Here is a 9620-nt window from a genome sequence, read left to right as displayed (position 1 = left end):
GGATTTAGCAGGGTCATGAGGCTTCTGCTCAGTGAAGGGAACAGAGCATGTACTAAAAAAAAAAAACGTTGCTGGCACAAGGCATCCAAGATGTTCACTAAATTAGACTGATTTTGCAGTTTTATGAAAGCAGTATATCTCACTCCTCAGAACAGATTTCTATAGTATGATTTACACTTTGCTCTTTTTAAGATGAGGAGAGGATTATGGGATGAACTTTTTAACCCAGGTGCCTGTGGCAGACATATTTATGCAACACTGAATTATTTCTTTGTTTATTTGTTTGACTGGATAATAATTATGAATGCAGTAAGAGATGCCCAGAACCAGAATTGAAATAATCTTAAGTCTCACAATTTCAGTGCAGTTCCTGTTCTCAGTATATTTATTCTAGACATGTCTGAACAATATATGTAATTTGTAACATTTTATAAACAGTAAATTATATAGTCTCCGTCCAGCTTTGCAGAAATATATGTGTATATTTAATTATCCTTCTAAAATCCTACGGAAACTTGCAGATCATTATAAATATGTCTCCATCTAGTGGTGGCGTCTGAAAGCAGCTTCACTGCTCACTCGTACTCTGTCACTAAATGCTTTAACATGATTAGGGTCATGGCAGCTTTGGAGCATATCCCAGGAGCCCTGGGAGTTAGGTGGAAATGTAGCCCAAATGGGACACCAGTCCATCAGAAGGCATCGTGCCCTGGAGCTGCACCACAGCATCATTATTATTTATTAATTTATCTTTATTTAACTGCTTATTTATGGTCTATATTGGATTCTAGTGGAGCCTAACTGAGAAATGACAGCAATACATAGGATACCAGTTTATCACATGGCATCTCTCTCTCTCTCTCTCTCTCTCTCTCTCACACACACACACAATAATTCACACCCATGAGCAAAATGGAAGTAGCCAAAATCCACAGATTGGCATGTTTTGCAGGGCAAGAGAAAAACAGAGTGCTGGGGGGAAAAAATCCATACATGGGCAGAACACCAACAAGAATGACTCTGGTTTCCACTGCAAACAAATTATAGCAAGTAAAATATAGATTTTTTGTTCTCTCTCAAAATTTGATTATTCTAAACAAATCACAACAAACAAAGCATGCTTCCAATATGATAGATAAATGTATTTAATATTTCTTCCTCTTCTTCTTATAATAATAATAATAATAATAATAATAATAATAATAATAATAATAATAATAATAATCTCTGAATCTGCTTGTATTGAAATACAGGAGTCAGGACATGTTAAGCTCCATGTGCTCCAATGCAAACAGCAATCTGACAGACATCTCACAATGCACCGGAGGTTCTTTAAGGTATCACTCCATCTTCACACATTGGCCTGTCTTTGCGCTCACTGTAAAGTTAATGGAAACCAGGACAGTGGAGAGATTTCCCCTTAACCACCTTTCATGTGTAAAACTGTTCCCTGTGGCTAAGAGAAGTAGAAGGACATTAACTATTGGCTGGTCTTCCAGTCATTTATCACATATTTGTTCTCACTCCACTGGCCTGCATAATTGAAAGTGCTTTTGCATGGAGACACAGCCAGGATGGCATATCGATGTCAAAATTATTTCAAGGTCATATTTAAAAAAAGTGCGACTTCCTTAACATGTTCTCTTGATAAGATGAACTTCTGTCTTAGGTCAGAGGGTAAGATAAGACAAGGCTTGTTGAGAAGAGTTCCAGATTTGATGCCAAAGGATTCTTTAACCATAAATAGGTAACATTGAGTAAATGATTGCTTAAAGCTATTGACAATTTCTTCTTGGCTTTTAATGCTACACATTTCCCACACAGCAATATGTTTCATTTATATTACCTTTATAATATCATCCAGTGCTGATTATAATCTTCCTTCATCTGTAGGTGTAGCTACATGTTTTCCACATCCTACCTGTATGCATGAGGTGTATGAGGGGAGCCATAACACACACACACACACCATACAGTTCTTGACTGTTCCAAACAACATGCAAAAAGTTAAATCTTTATTGGTCCTCACACTTTTTATTATCATTTTATTATCTAAAATGATCTCCATCGAAAAACATCTCCACCTGCAATATGCTGTTTATGATGCTTTGTGCAGAGCATTGCTTCAAGGCAACTAAACACTAGCTTGATTAGTGTCCGAGTGCTTTATTTTACAGATAAATTTTTGATCAGCATTACAGCTGTTCATTCAGCATTACAGCTGTTCATTCAGCATTACAGCTGTTCATTCAACATTGCAGGTTTTTATTAATCATGGATTTTAGTGTTATAAAAAAAATTAATTATGTTTCCAAATTACAGCTGGGTAAGACTCAATCCTGGGTAGAAATAATTCTATAAATAATTTTACATTGCAAGCAATTAAACCCATATAATATGATTATAAACAAATATATAGTTTTGTACCAATGTGTGCAAATTACAAGAAAACAAATCTTTTATTTATTTATTTATTTATTTATTTATTTATTACCTACTGTCAATTAAATAATGAGGGGAAATGCACAGTCCTGCATCTCTTTTCACCCTTGGTGCAGATAAACCCTGAACTGTATATGCAAAACAGAACGCAGTGACACATCACTAGGTGCTGCCAGGTTTTACTGCACAATAAATAAATCCTGAACAAGGCCTTTCGGAGCTCACTCACCATATAACTCTACCGTGCTAGAGAACAGAACTCAAATGACATTTTAGTCCTCTGAGCACTGCTCTTTAACTTCACATCACTCAGCTCAGGAATATTCCTGAGAAGAGCACAATGGGCACATTTAAGTAATTGTCTAGCCTAACATTATTTTATGGTTAATAAGAGACTCACCCAGTTCTTCATTCTCGAGTGAAGTGAGACTTATGCATACGCTGTTTTATAGCTCTTTGTCATCATGGCTTGCTGATATGCCATGTAATTACAAAAAGTGTTCTGATTTATTAGAGCTGAATTTCAATCTTCCAAAGTGATGTTCAACAAACAGAAGTCATAGAAGTTTACAAAAAAGGAATTTATAGGCGTTATGAGAAATCAATCAAGGTCAAGGAAATGTGTAATTAATGCGGAGGTATGAAAGATTACCTCCAGCTCTCTCTCTGGCATGCCCCCTCCCTGATGCTGCCTTGTTATTTATCTGCTCTGTCACACTGTTGTTGTGATTATGGATGTCATACAGCAATAAACCCCTCTGGGATCAATATTCCTTAAATTAAAGCAAAAAGTGAATTTCCTCAGCTGGCCACACTCATAGGTGGCAGGAGTTACCTTGCTGAATTATCATAAATTTAGCCTACAGACCCGAGGCAGGCAGACATCAAAAGTAACACTGTAAGGCTGTTAAAGCCTAACTTGCAGTGCTAGCATATAGAGTAGATGCCGGATTGTTTTTGTCCATTCTGCGTAAAAAAAAAAACCTGTCCAGCAATTACACACTTTTACAAAAGTTGAACAGGCCTCTTGGTCTTTATATTCTATTGAACCCACTGACTCTGTACTTCATATAAACCATGGTTTGAGTGAGTCTGTACTTACTTAGCTTACTTAAAACCCCTAGCTGACCAAACAATCCGTTTTACCGACTGAACTACTTGAGGTGCAGAAAGCAGACCATTGTACTGTGCTGAGGTTGAAGATCTGTTTGAGAGATCCTACTTGACCACTTCCTTTAAATCAATAGTCCATTAGTTTGGGAATAGGACCAGCTTTATCCTTGCGCTTAGCTTCAGTGCAAAAAAAATTCTTTCCATGTAAGTCACCATGCCTTTGCACTCAGCATAAGGTGTAATGGTGTGTAGGTAGGCCTTTACAGATTAAATAAATTCCTTTGAAGCAGAAACAAATGCTAAAATGATTTGCATTTGCTACAGTGAGTTGCTACATTTAAATTAGGAAGCCCAGATTCCTCACAAGGAACAGCACCCTGCCATCCAACATGCATGGTGCTGTAGAATCTGGAGAATGGAACATGAAGGATAAAAGCAATTACAATTTCTGAGGAATATTGCTATGATTAACTGCCAGGAAACTCATTCTGCAAAACCTATCCATGCTGGCATTTGGTTTCTACCTCAAACTCCCATCACCGGAGATGGACAGGTTTTCTCTAATCCTTTATAAGAGTTCTCTAAATCGATTTGTAATTAATTTAAGAGAATGAGAAATATGACAGAGGTAAGAGTTAAGCACCTTGTGGTGACATGCCTCTTTATCTTAGCAAAGCAATTTTTGCAAAATGTCAATTTAAATCATGGACATAACTGTTTTGAATGATTTGTCCTACTCCTCCTCATTTAACACCCTCTACAGTACACACTGGAGCAGATATTCACACACTCTCTTCATATGAAAGACTGACAAACATGCTTTTTTTGTACAGTTAAATCATGCCAGATTATATGTAGTGACATTCATTTTAATAACATTCCTGACTGACACTGTGACACTGATTTGTTATGACATTTGAGACTCTCTCCCTGAAAGCCTGAACAAGCTGGAATGGTTAAAAATCACTGTTTGATTTCTCTTATTGATTTGACAAATCCTGAGGACATGAAACTCATGTGTCAAAACTGTCATGATGCATGGAATTCTTGGGTTTGTTGCATATCTCTTGAATTTGTTAAAGTGTATTAGACTTTTTATTGTAGCCTAGACATGAAATAATATATGGGCTAAAACTGAAGGTAGTCAGTGATATGGTGCAGATTCCTGCTTTTCTTTCTGCTTTTCTGATAAAGCATTCTGTGTAATGCTCTAAGATATACTGTTTTTTTATCAGTTCATTGGTGTAATAATATCTGTAACATTCAGCTCTACTATAGTATGCTTTACCTGGAGAGTTGAAATTAATATGCTTTTACAAGGTGAAAGTACAGACTGCTCCAAATGGCCCACCAAATCTATAACCATTTCAATCTCTAAACAAGACTTCATGTCACTGTTAACAGTGTCATTAAAATATAAACAACACAACCATTTACCTGAAAATGAATCTTCTAAACATATGCTTCAAAGCTGAGAGAAAAGGGAGAGGAATTAACAAGGATCTGCTGTGTGGGAACAGTTGGGGGGAGTTTACGCTTGTTTTAAGTATTTGATCACATCCTAATATGCATTTTATCTAGAATTAATAGTGAATAAACCACAGGAACAGATTTCTAGTTTCACCATGACATGGTTGTTGGTGCCAGAGGGTTGTTGATGTTTTGAATATTTCATAAACTAATGATTTTCTGGGATTTTTACAACCAACAGTCTCATATGTTGTGTGAATGCTCATATTACGCATAATGATGTGAAAAGAATCAAACAAAAAAAAAAAAAAACTTCCAGTGAACAGCTGTTCTGTGGGAAGAAGCACCTTGTTGATGAGAGTGGTCAGAGGAGATGACCAGGATATGCTAACTCAAATATCCCCTTTTTACAGCTGTGGTGAGAATGCCACATTGGCTGAACAGTTTTTTCTGGTGTGTTATAGCTAACGTGCTAAGCATTCAGAGATGTTTTTCTGCTCATTTTTAAAGAATAGTTATTTGTGTTGCATTTGCTCTCCCCATTTGTGTCTTTCTGAACAATGGGAGAGGAAGGAATACACTCTGAATAGAAGTTAATCACAGTGCCAAAAAGCAATTATATGAAATTAAACTAACAAGACTTTCACTTTACATATACTGAAAATAATATTTATAACTTTTATATTAAATAATAATTAACAATTAAAATCTAATTTCTGCAGACAGCACACTTTATTAGACAAAATATCTCAGGTGTGGCACAGTGCATTACTTCAGATCTTAGAACTACTTCCATATATATTCTAATGTAAAGAACTTCTAAGCAATATCCTGCTCTTTCAGACCTTAACCACTCTAATGCAATGGAGGTGGAGGTTCATTCCAAACTACAGAATTCCTTTATTTTCTCAGCTCATAAAGAACAAACACTATTAAGGATATCAATCAATACAGGGAACATAAATGCCATTATTGCTCCCCAACACAAAACAGATTTATGTGTCCTTCTACTGACGCATAAGTCATATATTCATACATCAAATTAAAGAGTGACATATAGTGGGGTGGGAAAGTGGGTATAAAAAGTACTGGTTCAAGTAAAAAAATGAATCAGTGAGGCAGAGAAGAAAGGCTTTAGAGTGCCAGAAGTTTCAGGCAGTTAAACGTCTCTAAGCTATAGTCGCATGCCCAGTGGATAGACTGGGTCCTCTGTGTCTGTTAGATGAGTGAATGATGAATGAATAGAGCAAAAATCCACCTGTGGGTGCCAGTTACAGTGCCTAACAATTTTCAGTTTTCATGCCTAACAACAACCTTACCTGTGATGAAATCAGTGTAATGCATACCTTAATTATGCATTAATGGTGGCAAAAACAGCCTAATAAATAGTGTTCAGTAAATAATTTACCTATTATTAATTAGGGTTCCAATAAGAAATTCATCCACCATGCAGTTTGTCAAACAAGTTTGTTATTCAACTGTTAACAAGTTTAGTTTGCTATGCAACATAACAGGTAAAGAGTAATTGGCATTCCATTTACAAAACAATAGCCTACACACTGATATTTTTGATATTCTCTCTGTTGAATCCTGTAGTGTGTGCCTCTCTATGCAAGTATAAAGAAGAGCGCTGACAAAGAACCAATGAGAGTCTGATAGGAAATCAAATTCATCTGATTTCATGCACAGCAGATCCCTGAATCCAGATCTATCTGTCTGGCAGGGTGAGGACAAAATGAAAGCATAATAATACTGCTTCTATAGGAATTATTTGGCATGTCACACTCGAAGTGGCACAATATAAAAACCTTTGTGGATGCTCTGAATTGCCATCAGTAAATGGCATCTAGGGGGAAAAACAGATAATGTAGTAGTGGCAAAAATTCAGAAATGAAAAATCTGGTTTTAACCAGTTTGTTTTTCTGCCTAACACATACTGTGAGACATCTACTTAAAAAGCCTATATTTCTCCAAAACAATGTAGAAAAGCTTTTATTTACATTCTAACAATTGGGAGTAATTTGAGGTAAATTAGAGGACAGTTTAACAAAAGTGTGAAAATAGTCAGCACATCAGTCTGCCTAAAGGTGGAATTATATGGAAGTTGGATGCATTAACCTGACAAGCCTATAACATGGATGTACGCCAGAAAGCAGTGCTAGAGGACTTCATCCAAAATTTATTTATTTATTTTTATTTTAAGCAGACCAAATTCAGTGTCTGAAAACCCTAATGGTTAGCGGATGAGGTAAAACACGCGTTTTCTGAGGTGGAACTCTACAATGTGCAGTATACTTCAGGCACTTCAAGACTGGACTCCCAGACCCCTGGACTATAACAGAGTGGTTGTTTAAGCCTAGAACTAGACCCTAGAGCTAATTAAAAGCTATGGAATGGCAGTGTTCTCAAAACCCATACATGACATAGATACCAGGTTTATAAATAAATAAAGACAATGCCTCTAAAGCACAGAACAGGGTTCATTCATTGTGCAATAACTATTAGCATCTATAGAGGATTATGTTGCACAATACGAGAACCAACGATGATGAGTGCACTTCAGGAGGGTGGGAGAAATATGACAGCATCCATCAGAAGCTAGGCAGGCAGGCAGAAGAAGCAAGTGGAAGAGAGATTCTGCCAAGGACGTTTTAGTGTGCTGCCAGGCTTCAATGATCCATGGACCTAGCAATAAACCAAAATCCAAGAAATGTGTTCTCCTCTACTGCAGTCTGAGCTCAGACTAGCAAGAATTTGCATCCACTATTAAAACAATATAGGGCAATACAATGCTATAGGACTCCACCCTTAAAACATAAACCCTTATTATTTCATAGTTAACCCCCTTACTTCTTGCAATGAACAGATTCCAGAATCTGACTGATTCAGAAAAAACCCCGGTGGATTCCGAGGTGTACTGATGAGTCATTTGTCTTATCAGAATTTTTGTAGGTGAATTTTGAGAGCAATGGACAAGTTTTTTTAGACAATGATATAACTCTTGCAGTATCTGAGCTGTTTGTGTGAATGAGTTTGACTGTCAGCTGTGTGTACTGGTTAGCATAATAGAGACAAACTGCCTGCAGTTCTGTTTGTTGTACATATACTGTATGCAGTATGTAGGAACACAAGTAAGAACAAGAATGCATGAATGTTTACTATACTGTTTAATGCAAATTTGATTTTCACTAGTTAAGGTATTTAAATAGATCTGATAAAAATACAATACAGTGTATACTAAGATTTCATGAAACAGTTCCATCCACAGAAAAATCAGAGTTGAAATCAAAGACTTCGAACTGCCTAAAAATGGGGAGCCGAAAGAGCTAGTATCCTTATTATATTTGCCAGTATCCTTTATCCAGAAAGTCTCTATCAATTAATATATCCTGATAGTGGTTTATTAGGTCACAGACTAAAAGTACTTTAGGCTGTGTGAATTCAATTGGTTGTGTAAATTCTGTTCACCTTTTCAGGTGGGCCCAATGCATTGTCCAGTTCCCAAGCCTAAAGATCTATGTGGCAGTCATCACAGCCCACCACAGCCAAGAAACTGATCTGAACCTCTTTACAGGCATATGAACAACCTGTCAATAAATGTGGATGAGATAAATGATAGATTCTGAAGATAAAGCCAAGTGCAAAGGAATCTTGCACCCTTCAACAGCATACTATGTCTACAGCTGGGTATGGGAAATCTTTTTTAAACTGACAGTTGAAACACAATTTTCACCTTTGGCCTCAGAAACAAATCTGGATCGGCAGACTGACCTGCAGTCAAGAGCATCAAATGTAATCTTTTGTAATGCACCAGCCACAAAGGATTTCACATGGGTAAAAACTTCATTCAAAGCATTAAAGGAGATTTTGCACTGTTAGCTGTACTGCCACTGGCTCCATGATGCACTTTTTACTTGACGTGAGAGGAATGATGAGCTTTTATGAGCCGACCACATACCATTTGTTCATACTTTTTTTTGCATTGCTGACTTTTTTTTTGTTTCTTTTATGTTGTAGTGAACACCACCTCAACGAACAGTATGGCTAGCTATTTAAGTGATTCAATAACCTTATAGGTTATTTGCTAGGTATCTCTTGTTAGTTCATATATTTAACACAACAGTTAAATATATACTAAATATCAAAGTGACATCTTAACACAAATGGGTTTCCTGTTAATGTTTCCACAAGTTGGGTCTTGAGCTGTGAAATAATTTGCAGATCATAATCACCCTGCTTCCTTTGCAATATTTAAAATTTTGGATACCTGAAAATTTGGCCCAGGGATGTATTTCTGTCACCACTGCCTCAGACATTGCTTTGGACTAACCACTTGGCATATGAAGTGACATTCAATTTTGCATACTCTTTTTTAATTGACATACAGTCTACTGGGGTTGTTTTTTAAATAAATGTGTCATGCTATTGCCAGAATTCTGGCATCAGACTCCCAGACTCCAGCCGTCTTTGCTGCTGACAAAATATAGTGAAGTGAAATAATTTTTCAAATTAAGCACTATGATTTAATTATATTACCACTACAATTACCACTACAGTGAACTATGTACAAAGTCATGAACAAGTAGTTCATGGCT

The sequence above is a fragment of the Hemibagrus wyckioides genome, linkage group LG03 (assembly GCF_019097595.1).
Source record: "Hemibagrus wyckioides isolate EC202008001 linkage group LG03, SWU_Hwy_1.0, whole genome shotgun sequence".
In the NCBI taxonomy this organism is placed as follows: domain Eukaryota; kingdom Metazoa; phylum Chordata; class Actinopteri; order Siluriformes; family Bagridae; genus Hemibagrus; species Hemibagrus wyckioides.
Note: the sequence above shows the minus strand (reverse complement) of the source record.